This window comes from Nerophis ophidion, linkage group LG20, assembly GCF_033978795.1.
Source record: "Nerophis ophidion isolate RoL-2023_Sa linkage group LG20, RoL_Noph_v1.0, whole genome shotgun sequence".
NCBI classification, from domain to species: domain Eukaryota; kingdom Metazoa; phylum Chordata; class Actinopteri; order Syngnathiformes; family Syngnathidae; genus Nerophis; species Nerophis ophidion.
This window is the reverse complement of record NC_084630.1, coordinates 22588758-22614648: the sequence shown is the minus strand read 5'-3', so window position 1 is coordinate 22614648 and position 25891 is coordinate 22588758. Positions and strand designations below refer to the sequence as shown.

Here is a 25891-nt window from a genome sequence, read left to right as displayed (position 1 = left end):
TTTGTTGTGGTTGGTGGTGTACTCACCTCTTTATTTCTTTGTTGTGGTCGGTGGTGTACTCACCTCTTCATTTCTTATTTGTGGTCGGTGGTGTACTCACCTCTTTATTTCTTTGTTGTGGTTGGTGGTGTACTCACCTCTTTATTTCTTTGTTGTGGTCGGTGGTGTACTCACCTCTTTGTTTGTTGTGGTCGGTGGTGTACTCACCTCTTTATATCTTTGTTGTGGTCGGTGGTGTACTCACCTCTTTATTTGTTGTGGTCGGTGGTGTACTCACCTCTTTATTTCTTTGTTGTGGTCGGTGGTGTACTCACCTCTTTATTTGTTGTGGTCGGTGGTGTACTCACCTCTTTATTTCTTTGTTGTGGTCGGTGGTGTACTCACCTCTTTATTTCTTAGTTGTGGTCGGTGGTGTACTCACCTCTTTATTTGTCGTGGTCGGTGGTGTACTCACCTCTTTATTTGTTGTGGTCGGTGGTGTACTCACCTCTTTATTTCTTTGTTGTGGTCGGTGGTGTACTCACCTCTTTATTTCTTTGTTGTGGTTGGTGGTGTACTCACCTCTTTATGTCTTTGTTGTGGTCGGTGGTGTACTCACCTCTTTATTTCTTTGTTGTGGTCGGTGGTGTACTCACCTCTTTATTTCTTTGTTGTGGTCGGTGGTGTACTCACCTCTTTATTTCTTAGTTGTGGTCGGTAGTGTACTCACTTCTTTATTTCTTTGTTGTGGTCGGTGGTGTACTCACCTCTTTATTTGTTGTGGTCGGTGGTGTACCCACCTTTATTTCTTTGTTGTGGTCGGTGGTGTACTCACCTCTTTATTTCTTTGTTGTGGTCGGTGGTGTACTCACCTCTTTATTTCTTTGTTGTGGTCGGTGGTGTACTCACCTCTTTATTCCTTTGTTGTGGTCGGTGGTGTACTCACTTCTTTATTTCTTTGTTGTGGTCGGTGGTGTACTCACTTCTTTATTTCTTTGTTGTGGTCGGTGGTGTACTCACCTCTTTATTTGTTGTGGTCGGTGGTGTACTCACCTCTTTATTTCTTTGTTGTGGTCGGTGGTGTACTCACCTCTTTATTTGTCGGGGTCGGTGGTGTACTCACCTCTTTATTTCTTTGTTGTGGTCGGTGGTGTACTCACCTCTTTATTTCTTTGTTGTGGTCGGTGGTGTACTCACCTCTTTATTTGTTGTGGTCGGTGGTGTACTCACCTCTTTATTTCTTTCTTGTGGTCGGTGGTGTACTCACCTCTTTATTTGTTGTGGTCGGTGGTGTACTCACCTCTTTATTTCTTTATTGTGGTCGGTGGTTTACTCACCTCTTTATTTGTTGTGGTCAGTGGAATACTCACCTCTTTATCTCTTTGTTGTGGTCGGTGGTGTACTCACCTCTTTATTTGTTGTTGTTGGTGGTGTACTCACCTCTTTATTTGTTGTGGTCGGTGGTGTACTCACCTCTTTATTTCTTTGTTGTGGTCGGTGGTGTACTCACCTTTATTTCTTTGTTGTGGTCGGTGGTGTACTCACTTCTTTATTTCTTTGTTGTGGTCGGTGGTGTACTCACCTCTTTATTTGTTGTGGTCGATGGTGTACTCACCTCTTTATTTCTTTGTTGTGGTCGGTGGTGTACTCACCTCTTTATTTGTCGGGGTCGGTGGTGTACTCACCTCTTTATTTCTTTGTTGTGGTCGGTGGTGTACTCACCTCTTTATTTGTTGTGGTCGGTGGTTACTCACCTCTTTATTTGTTGTGGTCGGTGGTGTACTTACCTCTTTATTTCTTTGTTGTGGTCGGTGGTGTACTCACCTCTTTATTTCTTTGTTGTGGTCGGTGGTGTACTCACCTCTTTATTTCTTTGTTGTGGTCGGTGGTGTACTCACCTCTTTATTCCTTTGTTGTGGTCGGTGGTGTACTCACTTCTTTATTTCTTTGTTGTGGTCGGTGGTGTACTCACTTCTTTATTTCTTTGTTGTGGTCGGTGGTGTACTCACCTCTTTATTCCTTTGTTGTGGTCGGTGGTGTACTCACTTCTTTATTTATTTGTTGTGGTCGGTGGTGTACTTACCTCTTTATTTCTTTGTTGTGGTCGGTGGTGTACTCACCTCTTTATTTCTTTGTTGTGGTCGGTGGTGTACTCACCTCTTTATTTCTTTGTTGTGTTCGGCGGTGTACTCACCTCTTTATTTCTTTGTTGTGGTCGGTGGTGTACTCACCTCTTTATTTGTCGGGGTCGGTGGTGTACTCACCTCTTTATTTCTTTGTTGTGGTCGGTGGTGTACTCACCTCTTTATTTGTTGTGGTCGGTGGTGTACACACTTCTTTATTTCTTTGTTGTGGTCGGTGGTGTACTCACCTCTTTATTTCTTTGTTGTGGTCGGTGGTGTACTCACCTCTTTATCTCTTTGTTGTGGTCGGTGGTGTACTCACCTCTTTATTTGTTGTGGTTGGTGGTGTACTCACCTCTTTATATGTTGTGGTCGGTAGTGTACTCACCTCTTTATTTCTTTGTTGTGGTCGGTGGTGTACTCACCTCTTTATTTCTTTGTTGTGGTCGGTGGTGTACTCACTTCTTTATTTCTTTGTTGTGGTCGGTGGTGTACTCACTTCTTTATTTCTTTGTTGTGGTCGGTGGTGTACTCACCTCTTTATTTCTTTGTTGTGGTCGGTGGTGTGCTCACCTCTTTATTTGTCGGGGTCGGTGGTGTACTCACCTCTTTATTTCTTTGTTGTGGTCGGTGGTGTACTCACCTCTTTATTTGTTGTGGTCGGTGGTGTACTCACCTCTTTATTTCTTTATTGTGGTCGGTGGTGTACTCACCTCTCTATTTCTTTGTTGTGGTCGGTGGTGTACTCACCTCTTTATTTCTTTGTTGTGGTCGGTGGTGTACTCACTTCTTTATTTCTTTGTTGTGGTCGGTGTTGTACTTCTTTATTTCTTTGTTGTGGTCGGTGGTGTACTCACTTCTTTATTTCTTTGTTGTGGTCGGTGGTGTACTCACCTCTTTATTTGTTGTGGTCGGTGGTGTACTCACCTCTTTATTTCTTTGTTGTGGTCGGTGGTGTACTCACCTCTTTATTTGTCGGGGTCGATGGTGTACTCACCTCTTTATTTCTTTGTTGTGGTCGGTGGTGTACTCACCTCTTTATTTGTTGTGGTCGGTGGTGTACTCACCTCTTTATTTCTTTATTGTGGTCGGTGGTGTACTCACCTCTTTATTTCTTTATTGTGGTCGGTGGTGTACTCACCTCTCTATTTCTTTATTGTGGTCGGTGGTTTACTCACCTCTTTATTTGTTGTGGTCAGTGGAATACTCACCTCTTTATCTCTTTGTTGTGGTCGGTGGTGTACTCACCTCTTTATTTGTTGTGGTTGGTGGTGAACTCACCTCTTTATTTGTTGTGGTCGGTGGTGTACTCACCTCTTTATTTCTTTGTTGTGGTCGGTGGTGTACTCACCTCTTTATTTCTTTGTTGTGGTCGGTGGTGTTTATTTCTTTTTACTCTCGAGTCCTTTGTGTTGCCTACGCATGACAAGTCTTGTACACATAGCATATAACTGATGGAAACATGGCATTGTGTGTTCCTCTACTAGTCATCGTGCCTTCCTCTACTTGTCATTATGTGTTCCTCTACCAGTCATCTTGTGTTCCTCTACTTGTCATTATGTGTTCCTCTACTTGTCATTGTGTATTCCTCTACTTGTCATTGTGTGTGCATTGTGTGTTCCTCTACTTCTCATCGCCTGTGCCTTGTGTGTTCCTCTACTTGTCATTGCGTGCTCATTGTGTTCATCTACCAGTCTTTGTGTGTTCCTCTACTTGCCATTGTGTGTGCATTGTGTTCCTCTACCAGTCATTGTGTGTTCCTCTACTTGTCATTTTGTGTTTCTCTACCAATCGCATGTGCATTGTCTGTTCCTCTACTTGTCATTGTGTGTGCATTGTGTGTTCTACTTGTCATTTTGTGTGCATTGTGTGTTCCTCTACTTGTCATTGTTTTCCTCTACTTGTCATCGTGAATGCATTGTGTTCCTCTATTTGTCATTGTGTGTGCATTGTGTGTTCCTCTACTTGTCATTGTGTGTTCTTATACTTGTCATTGTGTATGCATTGTGTGTTACTCTACTTGTCATTCATTGTGTGTGCATTGTCTGTTTATCTACAAGTCATTGTGTGTTCCTCTACTTGTCATTGTGTGTGCATTGTGTTCCTCTACTTGTCACTGTGTGTGCATTGTGTGTTCTACTTGTCATTGTGTGTGCATTGTGTGTTCCTCTACTTGTCATTGTGTTTTCCTCTACTTGTCATCGTGTATGCATTGTGTTCCTCTACTTGTCATTGTATGTGCATTGTGTGTTCCTCTACTTGTCATTGTGTATGCATTGTGTGTTACTCTACTTGTCATTGTGTGTTCCTCTACTTGTCATTGTGTGTTACTCTACTTGTCATTGTGTTCCTCTACTTGTCACCATGTATGCATTGTGTGTTCCTCTACTTGTCATTGTGTGTGCATTGTGTTCCTCTACCAGTCATTGTGTTTCCTCTACTTGTCATTTTGTGTTTCTCTACCAATCACATGTGCATTGTCTGTTCCTCTACTTGTCATTGTGTGTGCATTGTGTGTTCTACTTGTCATTGTGTGTGCATTGTGTGTTCCTCTACTTGTCATTGTTTTCCTCTACTTGTCATCGTGTATGCATTGTGTTCCTCTATTTGTCATTGTGTGTGCATTGTGTGTTCCTCTACTTGTCATTGTGTGTTCTTATACTTGTCATTGTGTATGCATTGTGTGTTACTCTACTTGTCATTCATTGTGTGTGCATTGTGTGTTTATCTACCAGTCATTGTGTGTTCCTCTACTTGTCATTGTGTGTGCATTGTGTGTTCTACTTGTCATTGTGTGTGCATTGTGTGTTCCTCTACTTGTCATTGTGTTTTCCTCTTCTTGTCATCGTGTATGCATTGTGTTCCTCTACTTGTCATTGTGTGTGCATTGTGTGTTCCTCTACTTGTCATTGTGTGTTCCTATACTTGTCATTGTGTATGCTTTGTGTGTTCCTCTACTTGTCATTGTGTGTTCCTCTACTTGTCATTGTGTTCCTCTACTTGTCACCATGTATGCATTGTGTGTTCCTCTACTTGTCATTGTGTGTGCATTGTGTTCCTCTACTTGTCATTGTGTTTTCCTCTACTTGTCATCGTGTATTTATTGTGTTCCTGTACTTGTCATTGTGTGTTCCTCTACTTGTCATTGTGTGTTCCTCTCCTTGTCACTGAGTGTGCAGTTTTAGAAGATGGTGACGTGGTTCTGCAGTCCCACAGCAAGTGGCTTGAAGGAGCAATGTGGAGGTGCCTCCTGCGTGTTTGCTGCCATCCCAGCATCCTTCTTCTGCTGCCAACATTTTGTCTCCGGGCTTTTCCAGGCTGGCAGAGTAGTTGTGTGCCGTCGCCCGGGTGACACCCGTGAATGTGAACATTACTATGGGAGACCACGCAGATGGAAAGATGATTATCCGGCTTCTTCTTTTTAGTTCCGGGGGCAACAGATTGAAGCGAAACTTTAGTCACATCTGGAGGAGATTATTTACACTTATTTATTCACTATTTACCTAGTTAGTGTTCGCAAATATATTCCATTTCCTGTAACTGCCGTCCTTCTCATCTTGCTTTATTTACATAATGACTCTGTCTCCGGCATCAGGCTCTGTCGGCACATTTGAGTTGTCAGCATGCTTGATATCAATCGCTGCATTTTCCCACAATGCACGGGGAGGGTCTTTACCCCGCACTGATTACCTGCCAATTGCAGGGTGATTGGAAATGGCGAAACGACTTGGAATTAGGGCGGGGTTTTGCAACCACAAACGCCAGCTGTGTGATACACCGCAAAAGAACTCGATCATTACTTCCAGTGCATACAAGCCTCCTCCTGCTAAAGCTGCGGTCGGCAACCATCTAATATGGTTTGTGTAGGAGGACAAACATGACACAAACCTTCCTAATTTCTAGAAATCCCACTGTTTGTATTAAACAGGCTTCACTGATGAGAGTATTTGGCGAGTGCCGTTTTGTCCTATTAATTTTTGCGGTCCTTGAACTCATCGTAGTTGTGTGGACTGTGTCGCAACAGTTTGTTTACATGTGTAACTTTCTCCGACGCTGCCACAGAAAGACGTGTTTCGTGCCACTCCTTTGTCTCATTTTGTCCACCAAACGTTTTATGCTGTGCCTAAATGCACATAGGTGAGCTTAGGAGGACAAACATGACACACCAACCTAATTGTTTAAAATCCCACTGTTTATGTTAAATAGGCTTCAGTGACGAGATTATTTGGTGAGCGCTGTTTTGTCCTACAAATTTTGCCGGTCCTTGAACTCATCGTAGTTGTGTGACATGTGTCGCAACAGTCTGTTTACATGTGTAACTTTCTCTAACGCTGCCACAGAAAGACGTGTTTCATGCCACTCATGCTTTGTTTCATTTTGTCCACTAAACATTTCATGCTGTGCGGGAATGCACAAAGGTGAACTTAGGAGGACAATCCTTCCTAATTGTTAGAAATCCCACTGTTTATATTAAATAGGCTTCACTAATGAGAGTATTTGGTGAGTGCCGTTTTGTCCTACTAATTTTGCCGGTCTTTGAACTCATCGTAGTCGTGTGGACTGTGTCGCAAAAGTTTGTTTACATGTGTAACTTTCTCCGACGCTGCCACAGAAAGACGTGTTTCATGCCACTCATGCTTTGACTCATTTTGTCCACCAAACGTTTCATGCTGTGCTTGAATGGGCAAAGGTGAGCTTTGTTGATGTTATTGACTTGTGTGGAGTGCTAATCAGGCATATTTGGTCACTGCATGACTCCAAGCTAATCCATGCTAACAAGCTATTTAGGCTAACTGCGTGCAAATATTGCATCATTATATATTTAATTTATTTTACTTATGTCCTCTGTGTATTTAATTTATATCTGCATGTCTCATGACAAATTTATGATCAATATTTAAAGTTAATTATTAGCTTACGTAAATGAGACTTAATTTCATTTTGGGGGTTTATTTATTTATTGACCTTCCAATTACAGTACAATGGCAACCATTCATACCGTATATCTTTTTAAATGGTTACTTGCATTAATATGAAATATTATAACGCCACATTATAAACACTTTTTATCCGCAACTTCTACATTTTAAGGGCATGCTGTGGAAAAAAGGCTGTCTGCGTTAAGCCAAACATTTTTTGTTATGTTATATTTATTGTTATATTTATAATTCAAGTCAATGAGTTCAAGTCATATAGTTCTAAGGTGCGGCGCCTTGAGACAAGAATATGTTGATTGTCGGCCTACAAGTAACTAGTCTTCCTCAACTTCTCATCTTGGCAGTTTTATGCAATATTTGTAAAAAAAATATATAAAAGTTCCAAATCAATTCGCAAGTTTGGAGAGACAAATCACATTAAAACCTGCGGCTTCTAAAACAGTGCGGCTAAATTAAGGATATTCCTTCCCTGACGGCCATTAAGCAACTGGCTTTCATTAAAAACACTTAAATAGTGTGTTGTTGTTATTTTGGACCAGTTTGTTAACTGCAGGTGAAGCCGGGTGAATGTCTACAAGGATTTCCTGCTGTCTAAAGCTTTGAACCGGAAGTAGAAGTGCTGTTCTATCTTCTAATCGTCCGTAGCGTTTCCACTCGTATGGATTCTTCATTCACCTTCAAGTTTTACAATATAACTAAAACTATTCTTACGAAATGCGTGCAGATTTGTACGTGCTATCGAAATGTAATGAAGCAAGCTAGTGTCGTTGGCATTAGCTAGTATGCTATTATTATTAGCTTATTAACTTTATGTTTGTATTGTTCTAGTTTCACAAATTCCTCTGTAAATTCACCAAAAGGTCAGTGTGGAGTTAGTATGTTTAGCGGGTTGGAAAGATTTGAACTAGAAGGAGCGGTGCCGTTTTGTCTTGTAGCCGTCCATAGCGTTTTTACTTGTACAGATTCTTCATTCATAACTCTGAGCAACATTTGTAAGTTTTATAATATAACTAAAATTTTTTTTACTTACTAAGAATGTCCCATGTGTGATGTCTGTAGGAGTGTTTTCTTGCAAATGTGTACGTGCTATCGTAATGTCATCAAGCTAGCGTCGTTAACTTACAATGGCATTCTTTTTGCGTTGTTTCAGTTTCAAAAATTCCTCAGTAAGTTTAACAAAAACGTCACCGTGGTTTTTTCAGTCTTTATAGCTGATTGGAGAACTACCTTGCGCAGCTAGTGGGTCCTTCACCATGACTTCTTTTTTGTTTGATCAGCCGTTTTACTGCCGTGTTACAGACTCCGTTTGAAAACAATAGAGTACATTTACAAAATCATCATGTCTAGATAACTAATTTCACAAAGTATCCATCTCAAAGTCGGGTGTGGCTTTTAATGAAACACATGCAAATACACTGAAACGGTGTGTCATTGTGCTGTGGTGCCATCTTTTGGACAAGTTTGCTCACTGCAGGGTGAATGCTTTACAAGAGTTTCCTGCTGTGTAAAACTTTAAATCGGTGGGAGAAGTGCCGTGCATAGCGTTTTTACTCGTGTGCATTCTTCATTCATCACTCCAAGCAACGTTTGTAAGTTTTACAATATAACTAAAAGTATTCATACTCACTAAAGCGTACCATGTGTGATGTCTGTAGGAGTGTTTTCATGCATATTTGTACGTGCTATCGTAATGTAATGAAACTACAGTCGTTAACTTAGAATGGCATTCTTTTTGCGTTGTTTCGGTTTCACAAATTCCTCAGTAAATTCACCGAAACGTCAACGTGGTTTTTTCAGTCAATTTAGCTGATTGGAGAGCGAGCTTGCGCAGCTAGTGGGTCTTTGACCGTGACTTCTGTTTTGTTTGATTAATTGTTTTACTGCCAGGTTACAGACACCGTTTAAAAACGATGGAGTACATTTACAAAATTATCATGTCTAGATAACTAATTTCACAAAGTATCCATCTCATAGTCGGGTGTGGCTTTTAATGAAACACATGCAAATACACTGAAACGGTGTGTCATTGTTTGTGCTGTGGCGCCATCTTTTGGACAAGTTTGCTCACTGCAGGGTGAATGCTTTACAAGAGTTTCCTGCTGTTTAAAGCTTTGAACCGGTGGGAAAAGTGCCGTGCATAGCGTTTCTACTCGTATGCCATCTTCATTCATCACTCTGAGCAACGTTTGTAAGTTTTACAATATGACTAAAAGTATTCATACTCATTAAAGCGTTCCATGCGTGATGTCTGTAGGAATGTTTTCATGCATATTTGTATGTGCTATCGTAACGTAATGAAGCTAGCATCGTAAACTTAGAATGCGATTCTATTTGCGTTGTTTCAGTTTCACAAATTCCTCAGTAAATTCACCGAAACGTCACCGTGGTTTTTTCAGTCTTTTTAGCTGATTGGAGAGAGAGCTTGCACAGCTAGTGGGTCCTTGACCATGACTTCTGTTTTGTTTGATTAGCCGTTTTACTGCCGTGTTACAGACACCGTTTGAAAACAGTAGAGTACATTTACAAAATCATCATGTCTAGATAACTAATTTCACAAAGCATCCATCTCAAATTCGGGTGTGGCTTTTAATGAAACACATGCAAATACACTGAAACGGTGTGTCATTGTTTGTGCTGTGGCGCCATCTTTTGGACAAGTTTGCTCACTGCAGGGTGAATGCTTTACAAGAGTTTCCTGATGTTTAAAGCTTTGAACCGGTGGGGAAAGTGCCGTGCATAGCGTTTCTACTCGTGTGCATTCTTCATTCATCACTCCGAGCAACGTTTGTAAGTTTTACAATATAACTAAAAGTATTCATACTCACTAAGGCGTTCCACGTGTGATGTCTGTAGGAGTGTTTTCATGCATATTTGTACGTGCTATCGTAATGTGATCAAGCTAGCACCGTTAGCATTGGCTAAAGTGAGTGTCAGCGTTAGTATTATTATTTTTTCCTCCAAATGGTGCAGCCCTACTTTGAATCGCAGCCCCCAGGGCTGGTGGTCCGTCCTTGACGTAAATCCACACATTTACGTCATCCGTGACATCGACCAAATTGATTAAAAAAAAAAAAAAATAGAACATCAAACCAAGTAAAATGGTGAGTGCGCCGCAGTCTGGTGGACGGCTCGCGTCGTCCTGGGGTGGGGGTGACCTGCCCCAACCTTCCAGAACATCTCGGAAAGACCCCCATGCAAAGTGCTGTGACTCAGGCCCGCAGACATTCTGTTTATTTATCGACGTTCATTTCTCCGCTCGTCGCCCGGGGAAAAGCTAATTATCGGTGCGGAACAACGGGCGAGGAAGCCAATTTCAAGTTAGTAGGTGGGAGGTGGGAGGCTGGTCCCACCAGACTTGGGTCTATACCTCCTCCTTTCAGCTTGACTTGTGCCCGGGGACCGAGGGTTTTGATCGGGACTTTTATTAGTAGATTGCACATTACCAGACATAGTCTGACAATTGACCACTAGATGGTAAGACCACAATACGTTTTTATTACTTCTTTAAGTTCACCTTAATTAATTCATGGTACAAATATATACTAGTTAAATAATATATGGCAAGAAAAACGTTAATAATGAATAAAGCAAAACATGTTTTAGACCAAAAGTCACTTCATATTCTCTACTGCTGGCTCCAGCGACCCCAAAAGGGACAAGTGGTAGAAAGTGGATGGATTCTCTACTGCTCACTAGTGTTGCATATCTGACTTATTGTGTAGAAAAATGGTAAATAACTGCAAAAGTACACTTCATTCATTAACGGTGTTACATAAAAGACCAGTTATAATTAAAGCTGCAAGCAGCGATGGACGGGACCGAGTATATATGGAAGTGGCTGAGGAGAGGGAAGTCTGGGCTTCCCAGATATAAGTTAGAACTACACACTACTTTGTATTATATTGTAGTTTTTACCTTCCATAACGTGTCTACTGACAGATATAAGTTAGAACTACACACTACTTTGTATTATGTTGTAGTTTTTACGTTCCATAACGTGCCTACTGACAGATATAAGTTAGAACTACACTCTACTTTGTATTATATTGTAGTTTTTACCTTCCATAAAGTGTCTACTGACAGATATAAGTTAGAACTATACACTACTTTTGATTATAAATGTTGTAGTTTTTACCTTCCATAACGTGTCTACTGACGGATATAAGTTAGAAAACCCCGATGCTTACTGCCAATTGAAAATACATGGGTACGGCTAGTAGCTACTATTAGCAAACAGATAGACTTACCAACTCTGCACATAAAAAGTGCAAATGGCCTTAAAACGCCACAACAGTCAGGCACCATATGTAAGTACCCAAAATAAAGACTTGACATACAAAGAAATTCAATCGGAGCAGAAACATAGGAGGAAACAGGGTTAAAACCCGATGCTAACCGCCCATTGAAAATACATGGGTACGGCTAGTAGCTACTATTAGCAAACAGATAGACTTACCAACTCGGCGTAATATCTTAACATCGACACACTCTCTCGTCGCAACTCGGCCCTGATGGTCGACACCTATAAGTTTACAATTAGTTGTAAAATGTTGGACGGTTGTTTTTACGATATGCAGGCAAACGACAACTTTAAAACATACCAGCTTAGCTACGGTACCTGGCAGCCATCTTGGTATAGACAATCACAGCCCCTCCCTCATGAATGTTGGTGCGTGCGCACCAGCAGCAGACGGTACGGAAAAAAACGAAGAAAAAAAACGTCTCCCTCACTGTGTCTACACACGGCGGCCATCTTTGAAATGGTTTTCAGCGCAGCGGTTCTTTGAAGGCTGATAAAATCAAAACCATAGCAGTAATAAAAACTCTTTCATCAACTTTTAATCACAAGGGTTCAATCTCACTCCTGTGGTAGTTTGAAGCCGACATGACAAACGCGCTCAGAGGAGATAATGTTTGAAAAAAGGTGACCGTTTTTTACAAAATTTTTGTTTTGATGGGGGAATTGAAAACTTCCTGTTGATTTTTGCTGGGGGTTGTCAATATATGCAATATAGGTCTAAGTGAGACCTACATAAAGTTTTCCATTTCATGTCGCTACGACATTCCTACTGGAAGTTACAGGCAGTTTAGTCTGTGTTTTCTTCAAAGGGGGCACTAGAGCACAATTTTTAGTTTTGGGGTTAGGTTTTTTGATTAAAGCGCAATGTTCGCCAGTGCTGATGTGTGTGTCAAATTTGGTGAGTTTTGAATTATGTTAAGGTGGTCAAATTACAGCTCAAAGCTGCGGAATAATAATAAAGAAAGAATACAACGCTAGAAATTCAATAGGGTCCTCCGTCTCAAAGGGACATTCGGTCCCTAATAATACATCATGTTGGATATCGAGAACATACAAACCCTTTATTTATCCATTCAAAAATACTGAAATTCCACCACATAGTGAGTTTGCAAACAGCTAAAATGATACACAAAGCAAACTATAAGCTGCTAGCCAGTAATGCACAACAATTCTTCTCAGAAAAAAGAGGAGAAATATACTGTAATCTAGAGAAAAATGTAATTTAAAACATTTGTACGCACATACAACACTTAAAACCTTCAGTATGTGAAATTAAATGATGGAATGTATCAAAGCAAATAAATCAAAGAATGTACTAATATGATCCACTTCAAGAAAGTCTTCAAACTTAAAGTGTTTACAAAGTACAAGAAGATAAACCTTCTTAATATCATCCAAATAATCGTACTCACCTCACCATATGGAATACAACTTACTCTTCTTTCTCTCTTTAGTTGATTTGGAACATGAACACACTTCCAGCATAAAACATCACACAATTTCATATCATTTAACTTGACATCATGTCCGAAGTAGGAAGAAGCAAAGCTTATTTAATCCTACCCCTTTCTTACTTCAGAGTGTTTACAAATATATACATTTATTTACTCACCTTTTTGTAGTAAAATGACATCCGTGAATGAGTAATTCAACAGTTTTGTAATAAATAATGAAGTCAGTCATTATTAACATACTGAGATGAAGAATATCTTATTGTCTATAAGGTTGAAAGTATTTCTCATAATTATTCTTCTTTGTACTTTGTAAGCACTATTAAGCTCTTAAAGTGGATCATATCAGTACAATGTTTCACTTCTTTACTTCCTCCATTCCATCATTTAATTCCACATACTGATATGCTAAAGGTTCTAAGTGTTGTACGTGCATACACATGTTTTACATTAGATTTTCCACTAAGGTTATATTTCTACTCTTTAGTTGAGAAGAACTCAATCAATCAATCAATGTTTACTTATATAGCCCTAAATTACTAGTGTCTCAAAGGGCTGCACAAACCACAACACAAACCCCTACGACATCCTCAGTAGGCCCACATAAGGGCAAGGAAAACTCACACCCAGTGGGACGTCGGTGACAATGATGACTATGAGAACCTTGGAGGGGACGAAAGCAATGGATGTCGAGCGGGTCTAACATGATACTGTGAAAGTTCAATCCATAGTGGATCCAACACAGTCGCGAGAGTCCAGTTCAAAGCGGATCCAACACAGCAGCGAGAGTCCCGTTCACAGCGGAGCCAGCAGGAAACCATCCCAAGCGGAGGCGGATCAGCAGCGCAGGGATGTCCCAGGTCGGTACACAGGCGAGCGGTCCATCCTGGGTCCCGACTCTGGACGAGCGATCCATCCTGGGTCCCGACTCTGGACGAGCGGTCCATCCTGGGTCCCGACTCTGGACGAGCGGTCCATCCTGGGTCCCGACTCTGGACGAGCGGTCCATCCTGGGTCCCGACTCTGGACGAGCGGTCCATCCTGGGTCCCGACTCTGGACGAGCGGTCCATCCTGGGTCCCGACTCTGGACAGCCAGTACGTAATCCATGGCCAGACCCCCTCCACAAGGGAGAGTGGGACATAGGAGAAAAAGAAAATAAACGGCAGATCAACTGGTCTAAAAAGGGGGTCTATTTAAAGGCTAGAGTATACAAATTTGTTTTAAGGTGAGACTTAAATGCTTCTACTGAGGTAGCATCTCGAACTGTTACCGGGAGGGCATTCCAGAGTACTGGAGCCCGAATTGAAAACGCTCTATAGCCCGCAGACTTTTTTGGGGCTTTGGGAATCACTAATAAGCCGGAGTCCTTTGAAGGCAGATTTCTTGCCGGGACATATGGTACAATACAATCGGCAAGATAGGATGGAGCTAGCCCGTGTAGTATTTTATAGGTAAGTAGTAAAACCTTAAAGTCACATATTAAGTGCACAGGAAGCCAGAGCAGGTGAGCCAGTACAGGTATATATTTAGGTATATAAATAAACATTGATTGATTGATTGATTGATACAGTACAGGCGTAATATGATCAAACTTTCTTGTTCTTGTCAAAAGTCTAGCAGCTGCATTTTGTACCAACTGTAATCTTTTAATGCTAGACATGGGGAGACCCGAAAATAATACGTTACAGTAATTATTTGGTAGCAGGTTATAGTTTGCTTCGTACATCATTTTACCTCTTTGCAATTTTACCAAATGGTCAATCTTTAATATCCATCCATTTTCTACCGCTTGTTCCCTTTTGGGGTCTCGGGGGGCGCTGGTGCCTATCTCAGCTACAATCGGGCGGAAGGCGGGGTACACCCTAGACAAGTCGCCACCTCATCGCAGGCAATCTTTAATATGTTTGACTTAATAAATAGTGTTTGTATGTTCTCTATATCCAACATTATGCATCAGTCTAATTGATATTTTTAACAACTGTAGCACACATTTGTCGTTATTTCCCCATATTTCTGCCCAATAAGTCAGATATGCAACACAGACAGTGTAAGTCTCACTTGGTAGGACAAGTACAGTCCTGCTCAGAAAGCACAAGGGAGCGTCAAGCATTAAAAACAGCCTTCAAAATGCACGGACCCTCCCGAAATAAACATTGTTAAGGCAGCTTTGATAAAGGCGCTGCTATCAAGATGAACACAAGCTGCTTCGAGCGATAAGGAAACAAAGCTTTTTTGCGGTAAAGCACCTTTGAAACTAAAACCGCTTTTGATTACGGCTCCTTGTTTTGTTGTTGTTGTCCTTCTGAGCAACTCCGACGCAGCACAAACGTCTGAAATTAGTCTTGCAATTGGAAGCCGTGGTTGGTGGAAGACAGGATGACAGGGAAAGGAAGTCAGGTTGGAACACGGTGTGGTGGGACAGAAAGGCCGAGGTTTCTGCAAGCATGGCTTCCCCGCACGGTCAAGCTGCAGCCACCGTGCTGTCCAATTTCATCTCACAACCTTCAGGCGGCTTTCACGCCCTCTCACAATTAAAGCAACTGCGGGAGAGGCTCTTTTTTTTTTTGTAAAAATAAGGTTTTGAGAATATTGCCAATCTGCCGCGACTGAAAGATGGAACTTCTTCAACAGGCAATTCCCTTGGAACTCTGCATTAATAATACTGGATGTAATATTTCAGCTGGAGCTTCTTTAGTTGAAAAGTAATCTATTTTCTGGACTATAGAGTGTGGCGGTATATAAGCCACACCCACTAAATTATGGGAAGAATAAAACGCTTCCATATATAAGCCGCAGTGCAGATATATATATATATATATATATATATATATATATACATATGTATGTATGTATGTATGTATGTCCATCCATCCATCCATCCATTTACTACCGCTTATTCCCTTTGGGGTCGCGGGGTGCGCTGGTGTCTATCTCAGCTACAATCGAGCGGGGGGCGCAGTACACCCTGGACAAGTCGCCACCTAATCACAGGTTATACAGTATATATATAAATATATATATAGATATATATATAGATATCCATCCATTCGTTTTCTACCACTTATTCCCTTCGGGGTCGTGGGGTGCGCTGGTGTCTATCTCAGCTACAATCGAGTGGGGGACGCAGTACACCCTGGACAAGTCGCCACCTAATCGCAGGTTATACAGTATATATATATATATATATATATATATATATATATATATATATATATATATATATATATATATATATATATATATACACGTGTGTATATCCATCCATCCATTTTCTACCGCTTATTCCCTTTAGGGTCGCGGGGGGCACTGGTGCCTATCTCAGCTACAATCGAGCGGGGGGCGCAGTACACCCTGGACAACTCGCCACCTAATCGCAGGGCATACAGTGTATATATATATATATATATATATATACACGTATGTATATCTATCCATCCATTTTCTACCGCTTATTACCTTTGGGGTCGCGGGGGGCGCTGGTGCCTATCTCAGCTACAATCGAGCGGAAGGCGAAGTACACCCTGGACAAGTCGCCACCTAATCGCAGGGCATACAGTATATATATGAATGAAAATTCCATACGTGTAGAAACATTGTGGACGGCGCTGCTACTACCGGTTGAAAGCTCTAAACAGAAGTGAAGTGAAGTGAATTATATTTATATAGCGCTTTTCTCAAGTGACTCAAAGCGCTTTACATAGTGAAACCCAATATCTAAGTTACATTCAAACCAGTGTGGGTGGCACCGGGAGCAGGTGGGTAAAGTGTCTTGCCCAAGGACACAACGGCAGTGACTAGGATGGCGGAAGCGGGAATCGAACCTGCAACCCTCAAGTTGCTGGCACGGCCACTCTACCAACCGAGCTATGCAGCACCTGCAGTGAGCAAATTAGTCCAAAAAGTGGCGCAACAGCTCAAACCAAAACACACCTTTTCAGTACCTCTGCAAGTGTGTTATGAAAACTGTTTGCATTATGGCCGTCAGCGAACAAAAGTTCATAAGTTAGCCACACTCTTTTATAAGCCGCGGGTTTCAAAGCGACCATAGTCCTTATTTACACATTAACGTGTCATTTTGCAGTTAGCGTCTGTGTCATGTTCAAACACGGATGACCTCTATTAAACAAGACAAGAAGCAAGGAATTAAACAAACAGAATTAAATTTGCCTTAATTGAGGAGAGACGTCTGTACTGTACTGTTTGTACTAGAGATGCGCGGTTTGCGGTCTCATCTGCGGAGTCTGCGGATAAACCGTGGGTCGGGCGGTTGACATGACGAAAAATTAGATTTTAATTAGATTCGGGCGGGTGGCGCCCGGATCTAATTAAATATTTCCATCCGGAAATATTTGATATGCATGGTTCTGTGATCGGAATCCTTTGCCATTAAAAGTGCCATTCAAGACCCGTGTCATAAAGCGAAGAAGACAATAAGAAACACTATTATTCTCCTGAATGACTGCTGGTAGTCACCCAGATAATAAGTATTAGTGCGTGCTATGAAGCCATTGTCTTTGTCGCCTACTACAACATGTTCGATCTGCTTGTCAGTCCAGCATCATGTTGTGTGTGGCTTCTGCAGCAACACGCACACGACTGCAAGGCATACTGGGTGACACAGAGTACATACAGTAATGGTTGTGATATAAAAAAATTTAACACTCTTAGTACTATGCGCCACGCTGTGAAGCCACACCAATTAAGAACGACAAACACATTTTGGGAGAACATCCTCACAGTAACACAACATAAACGCAACACCACAAATACCCATAATCCTTTGTATTCATGACACTTCCTGACTATTTTATACACCTGTAGCAGCAAATAAATTGTTGGTTCGGGTGGATGACGACTTTGAAAATGCGGATGCGGATGATATAATTGTCTATCCGTGCATCTCTATTTTGTACAGTTTTACCACGCTCTGACGAAAGATTGTGCGATTCCTCTTTTATTTGGACTTTCCCTGATTACATGGCAACAGTTGTTTCTAAGGGAGGGTGGTCATAAAGAGCCACTCCCTTTGGTTACCAAACAGTTCAAAAAAGGTCGCCTGGAGGGGAATCTGGTCCTGCTTCCTCTCCGCTTTGTAGTTCTCGGGTCAAGACACAATCTTTCCGTGGACTACAATACAACAAAGAAACAGAACCCTCATGTCACTCCCCATCCTACACAGTGAAGTTTTACAAGCCTTTTGAGCTTGGTAGGATCAAAGACAGCTTTTTGTCTTCTCGCCAGGAACTCATGGCAACACAAAGTTTTGAAATAAGTTAGATAAAATTATTCTGACAGGTTGGAGAGGAGATCTTAAAGAGTGGATGGTGAGATCGGCAGACGGATCGGTGCGGCGTCTTCAGTAATGCGGACGCTGTATCGATCCATTGTGGGGAAAAAGGAGCTGAGCCGGAAGGCAAAGCTCTCAATTTACCGCTCCATCTATGTTCCCATCCTCACCTATGGTCATGAGCTTTGGGTTATGACCAAAAGAACAAGATCACGGGTACAAGCGGCCCATATGAGACCCAGGACACGTTGGTGGGACTATGTCTCCCGGCTGGTCTGGGAAGGCCTCGCTATCCTTCGGGAGGAGCTGGACCAAGTGGCTGGGGAGAGGGAAGTCTGGGCTTCCCTGCTTAGGCTGCTGCCTCCGCGACCCCACCTCGGATAAGCGGAATAAGATGGATATTCTGAGAGTCTGCTGTGATGTTGTTTACTCTACGTGACCTTATGACCTTTATATCCCGGTCCCTGTGCAGGGGCCAGGTTGACGTCGTGCACCTTGTTGTGTTGGAGTGTAGTAGAACCTCTCTTCCTCCTACACGCCTCCTTCTGTGCCAGGCGGGTCAAGCAGACAAACAAGGATGCAAGTAGAGCTGAGGCTGGGAGAAAACATCCCGGCGACCCGACTTTATGATGAAGTTGTGCAAAGGATGTCGCTTTGTTTTTGTTGAAGGTGTCACTCACAGTGTCATGTTTACTGCATTCAGTAAAAATAGCCCTGATCCTTTTGATCCTTTATTTAGGCACCCTTTTGCTGTTTGACGCCCTGACCCCCTCTGCTCGCCTGCTGGTAATTACAATATCATTACCAGGACTTTCTTCTCCTCACATCGCCACCCTCTGGTTCCGGGGTCCTGCAAAACAATCACCTTCTTAAAGGCTTTAAAGTCAGCTAATTTTGCACTTGTGTATAATATTATTATTAGGGACCGAATGTTCCTTTGGGACTGAGGACCCTATTGAATTTCTAGCGTTTTATTCTTTCTTTATTATTATTCCGCAGCTTTGAGCTGACATTTGACCCCTTAACATGCTTTAAAACTCACCAAATTTTACACACACATCAGGACTGACAAACATTGCGATTTAATTAAAAAACCTAACCCCAAAACTATGAATTGCGCTCTAGCGCCCCCTGGGAAGAAAACACAGACAAATCTGCCTGGTAGCCCTTTGAGACACTAGTGATTTAGAGACACTAGTGATTTAGGGCTATATAAGTAAAAATTGATTGATTGATTGACTGTATCTTCCAGGAGGAATGTCGTAGCGACATGAAACAAAAACCTCTATGTAGGTCTCACTTAGACCTAGATTCTATACACTGACATCCTTCAGCAAAAATCAACAGGAAGTTTGCAATTCCCCCTTCAAAACAGTTTTGTAAAAACACTCACCTTTGCCTCTTTGAGCTGTAATTTGACTCGCTTAAAATGCTTCAAAACTCACCAAACTGGACACACACATCAGGACTGCTGAAAATTTTGATCTAATCGAAAAACCTAACCCCAAAACTCAAAGTTGCGCTCTAGCGCCCTCTAGGAATAAAACACAGACAAAACTGCTCCTAGGAAGAAAACACAGACAAAACTACCTGTAACTTCCAGTAGGAATATTGTAGGGACATGAAACAAAAACCTCTATGTAGGTCTCACTTAGACCTAGATTCTATACACTGACATCCTTCACCAAAAATCAACAGGAAGTTCGCAATTCCCCCTTCAAAACCGTTTTGTAAAAACACTCACCTTTGCCTCTTTGAGCTGTAATTTGACCCCCTTAACATGCTTCAAAGCTCACCAAACTGGACACACACATTAGGACTGGTGGAAATTGTGATCTAATCAAAAAACCTAACCCCAAAACTCAAAATTGCACTCTAGCGCCCCCTAGGAATAAAACACAGACAAAACTGCTCCTAGGAAGAAAACACAGACAGAACTACCTGTAACTTCCAGTAGGAATATTGGAAGGACATGAAACAAAAACCCCTATGTAGGTCTCACTTAGACCTAGATTCCATACACTGACAACTTTCAGCAAAAATCAACAGGAAGTTTGCAATTCCCCCTTCAAAACAGTTTTGTAAAAACACTCACCTTTACCTCTTTAAGCTGTAATTTGACCCCTTTAACATGCTTCAAAACTCACCAAACTGGACACACACATCAGGTCTGGCGAAAATGTTGATCCAATCAAAAAACCTAACCCCAAAACTCGAAATTGCGCTCTAGCGCCCCCCTAGGAATAAAACTGCTCCCAGGAAGAAAACACAGACAAAACTAAATGTAACTTCCAGTAGGAATATTGTAAGGACATGAAACAAAAACTTCTATGTAGGTCTCACTTAGACCTAGATTCCATACACTGACATCCTTCAGCAAGAATCAACAGGAAGTTTGCAATTCCCCCTTCAAAACAGTTTTGTAAAAACAATCACCTTTGCCTCTTTGAGCTGTAATTTGGCCCCCTTAAAATGCTTCAAAACTCACCAAACTGGACACACACATCAGGACTGGCGAAAATTGTGATCTAATCAAAAAAACCTAACCCCAAAACTCCAAATTGCGCTCTAACGCCCCCTAGGAATAAAACAGACAAAACTGCTCCTAGGAAGAAAACACAGGCAAAACTACCTGTAACTTCCAGTAGGAATATTGTAGGGACATGAAACAAAAACATCTATGTAGGTCTCACTTAGACCTAGATTCCATACACTGACACCCTACAGCAAAAATCAACAGAAAGTTTGCAATTCCTCCTTCAAAACAGTTTTGTAAAAACACTCACCTTTGCCTCTTTGAGCTGTAATCTGACCCCCTTAACATGCTGCAAAACTCACCAAACAGGACACAAACATCAGGACTGGCGAAAATTATAATCTAATCAAGAAACCTAACCCCAAAACTCCAAATTGCGCTCTAGCGCCCCCTAGGAATAAAACACAGACAAAACTGCTCCCAGGAAGAAAACACAGACAAAACTACCTGTAACTTCCAGTAGGAATGTCATAGAGACATGAAACAAAAACCTCTATGTAGGTCTCACTTAGACCTAAATTTCATATTCTGACTATTGACAACCCCCAGCAAAAATCAACAGGAAGTTTGCAATTCCCCCTTCAAAACAAAAGTTTTGTAAAAACCGGTCACCTTTTTTCAAACATTATCTCCTCTGAGCGCGTTTGTCATGTCGGCTTCAAACTTCCACAGGAGAGAGATTGAACCCTTCTGATTAAAAGTTGATGAAAGAGTTTTTAGTACTGCTACAGTTTTGATTTTATCAGCCTTCAAAGAACCGCTGCACTGAAAACCATTTCAAAGATGGCCGCCGTGCGCAGACACGGTGAGGTGGACATTTTTTTGTTCCCGTTTTTGTCCGTACCGTCTGCTGCTGGTGTGCACTCACCAACATTCGTCTATACCAAGATGGCTGCCAGGTGCCGTTGCTAAGCCGGTATGTTTTAAAGTTGTTGTTTGCCTGCATATCGTAAAAACAACTGTCCAACATTTTACAACTAATTGTAAACTTATAGGTGTCGACCATCAGGGCAGAGTTGCGACGAGAGAGTGTGTCGATGTTAAGATATTACGCCGAGTTGGTAAGTCTATCTGTTCGCAAATAGTAGCTACTATCCATCCATCTTCTACCACTTATCCGGGCTTGGGTCTCGGGGACAGCAGCCAAAGCAGTCCTGTCCATCGCTGCTTGCAGCTTTAATTACTATTATTATTGTGGTGACAGATCGTCGAAAAGAAAAAAAAAACTTTTAAATTCACAGGGAGTTGGTCATCTTGTTTGAATTCTTGCCTATCCTTCGCAATCATGAGAGACAAGAAGACAACAGTTTTTTTTTTGCATTCTAACATGCAAAAATCAACTCGTTGCAATGCAGTGAGTACACTGGGGTTGTAAGGTATACTGGCACTAGTATAGTACCGCAAAAATAAGGAATCATATTTGGTACTATACCGTTTCTAAAAAGTACTGGTTCACCATTTTTATTTAATTTTTTTTTTTTTTTAAACATGCACGACAGCGCGTCGTCACGTCATGATATTGTTGGTTATACGAGCAGAGGAGCATGTTCGGTAGCGCACACGCACAGAGTACTTACAAAAAGACACAGTGTGTAGACAGAAAAGGCAGAACGGACGCATTTTGGTGTAAAAAGTCAAGATAAAGGAAGTTATAACACTGAAACGCCCTCAGGAAGAGGTGCTGATAAATAAAGTAAGTTTCTTACAAGTAACATTATCACTGGAGGACGAGGAATAGCTAAACATGCTTCATGCTAATGAAAGATAGCGTTCCTGAATGTAAAAAAATGCCATGGGTGGATCTACACCTGACATCCACTGTAATGATACCAAGTACAAGAGCGTATCTAGTCGATACTACTATGATTACATCGATATTTTTAATCATCACAAAAACATTTTTTCCTTTTTAAAAAATATATACGTTTATAAATTTAGTAAATACGTCCCTGGACACATGAGGACTTTGAATATGACCAATGTATGATTCTGTAACGACCTGATACCTAAATGTGTGGTATCATCCAAAACGAATGTCAAGTATCAAAGAAGAGAAGAATAAGTGATTATTACATTTTAACAGAAGTGTAGATAGAACATGTTGAAACAGAAAATAATCATATATTAACAGTAAATAAACAAGTACATTAATAATCATTTTTTACATTTTGTCCCTCATAATGTGTACAAAGTAATAGGTGTATAAATGACACAATATGTTACTGCAGACTAATTAGGAGTCTTTGTTTTCTTACTACTAAAAGACAAGTTGTCTAGTAATTTGACTATTTTATTTAAGGACTAAATGACAATAATAATCATATGTTTCATGTACACTAACATTTTTTTGTTCAAATAAGGACAATAATGACATTTTTTATGGTGCCCTTTATTTAGAAAAGTATTGGAAAGTATCGAAATACATTTTGGTACAGGTACCAAAATATTGGTATGGGGACAACCCTACACAACACTGTGATAGGACAGCAATCTGCACTGAGTGGGAAACATAAAGTATCAGTAAAATATTGAGAGGTTCCAAAGGGCTCGTTTAGAGAATTTGTTTGCATGCAAGAACATTGAAGAACTATCTTCACCCTGCCTCCATGGTTCCGTCCCAAACACGCAACAACAGAACAACCGAATCCAGTCATTTTTCGGCAACACCCGAATCGCGCCGCTTCACATAAAATGTTAGGGGTGCTATGTTCCGGTACCTGACGTCACACCGTCACTTGGCAGCAGTACTGAGGGCGGTCTTGTTTACGTGCCTCCACTTGGACAACATCTTCTCCCTGTCATCTTTGTTGTCGCGGTGTAGCGTGCAAGGACGGGAATGGAAGAAGTGTCAAAAGATGGCGCTAACTGTTTTAATGACATTCAGACTTTACTTCTATCAATAACGGACGAGTATCTCCTCATCCGTGGCAAAATAACTCAATATCTCAACATCTTATCTGCTGGATTTTCCTCTTTTCCAGTGGATGTAAGACACATGTTTCAATCACTGAGCCAGTCAGGACAGCTCCTATTGTAACACGCATGTTTCAATCACTGAACCGGTCGGGACAGCTCCTTATGTAACACACATGTTTCAATCACTGAACCAGTCAGGACAGCTCCTATTGTAACGCGCATGTTTCAATGACTGAACCGGTCGGGACAGCTCCCAATGTAACACTCATGTTTCAATCAATGAAGCGGTTGGGACAGCTCCCAATGTAACACACATGTTTCAATCACTGAACCGGTCAGGACAGCTCCTATTGTAACACACGTTTCAATCAATGAACCGGTTGGGACAGCTCCCAATGTAACACACATGTTTCAATCGCTGAACCAGATGGGACAGCTTTTAATATAATACACATGTTTCAATCAATGAACCGGTCGGGACAGCTCCTAATGTAACACACATGTTTCAATCACTGAACCAGTCAGGACAGCTCCTATTGTAACACACATGTTTCAATCAATGAACCGGTTGGGACAGCTCCCGATGTAACACACATGTTTCAATCAATGAACCAATCGGGACAGCTCCTATTGTAACACACATGTTTCAATCACTGAACCAGTCAGGACACCTCCTATTGTAACACACATGTTTCAATCAATGAACCGGTTGGGACAGCTCCCAATGTAACACACATGTTTCAATCACTGAACCGGTCGGGACAGCTCCTATTGTAACACACATGTTTCAATCAATGAACCGGTCGAGACAGCTCCCAATGTAACACACATGTTTCAATCAATGAACCGGTCGGGACAGCTTTTAATGTAACACACGTTTCAATCATTGAACCAGTTGGGACAGCTTTTAATATAATACACATGTTTCAATTGATGAACCGGTCAGGACAGATCCTAATGTATCACACGTTTCAATCACCGAACCAATTGGGACAGCTCCCAAAGTAAGACTCATGTTTCAATCACTGATTCAATTAGGACAGCTCCCAATCTAACACACGTTTCAATCACTGATTCAATTAGGACAGCTCCCAATCTAACACACGTTTCAATCACTGATTCCGTTGGGACAGATCCCAATGTAACACACATGTTTCAATCACTGAACCAGTCGGGACAGCTCCTATTGTAACACACGTTTCAATCAATGAACCAGTCGGGACAGCTCCTATTGTAACACACATGTTTCAATCAATGAACCGGTCAAGACAGCTCCTAATGTAACACACATGTTTCAATCACCGAACCAATTGGGACAGCTCCTAAAGTAACACACATGTTTCAATCACTGAACCAGTCAGGACAGCTTTTAATATAATACACGTTTCAATCAGGGGCGTCACTAGACCTAATACTGTACTGGGGCACACCTGGGGCACAAATAATTCATGTGAGCGTGCAAAGCGCGCAAGCAACAACATTTTTAGCACTTATTCATCATAAAAAATACATAAATAGTACTTTAAACTGTGAAATCATAGCAGATTATGTTGTATGGATCTTTGATTAACCACCTGAAATTAACTAATGCATTTGACCTACTTGTACACTTTTTTACTCCAGACTTCTAAACTGCTACTGGTAAAAGCAAAAAGGAACAGCAATGAATCTTTTTGAAATATTTATTACAGTAATCATCTGCAAAATTAACATCTACAAAAGTAAAACAAAGAATAAAGCACCCCTACATCTCTGGGTTATTTTGTATTATTTAATTTCCATTTATGGCAATGTGGCTAATCCTATTTCAGATACACAAAACTATAAAATATACACAAAACAATAAAGCCACAGTAGTAGAATAAATGAGCAACTGTTGTGTGTCTGTTCAGGGAATCATTTTCTGAGAAGTAAACTGTAACGTCTCCTTTTCCTTTTTGCAAAGTGGTCAATCACTCTGGACAGACATGGAAATATTACAGTAACTGTTATACAGTTGACCAGTGGTTCCCAACTGCTGGGTCGTGACATAAAAGTGGATTGTGTGTCATTTTCAGTGAGTCGCAGTCAGATGTTTGCATGAAAAAAAAAAGTTTAGGGAGAAAAAAATCAAATTGTGGCAACAAAACCAGATATTTTTAGCCATTTTTCTAGTGACTATTAGTGAGTATTTTAGCAAAAGGCAAACCGACTAACAAGTTGGAGGAGGACTCAGGACAGACATGGAAATATATATTTTTTTAATCTAAATGGGGCAACAAAATCCGATATTTTCAGCCATTTTTCTGAAAACAAATACAGAAATGTTACTATTTTTTCTGGAAACAAAACCAGATGCTTTAGCTGTAGCCATTTTTCTG

The 25891-nt window shown here is 41.1% G+C and overlaps 1 protein-coding gene across 3 annotated transcripts in view; it reads left to right on the top strand.

Moving 5' to 3' along the window:
• The window catches only part of ctnna2 (catenin (cadherin-associated protein), alpha 2), an 820127-nt gene that overhangs the window by 270963 nt on the left and 523273 nt on the right, over window positions 1-25891 (top strand). The gene's annotated exons all lie outside the window — the stretch shown is intronic.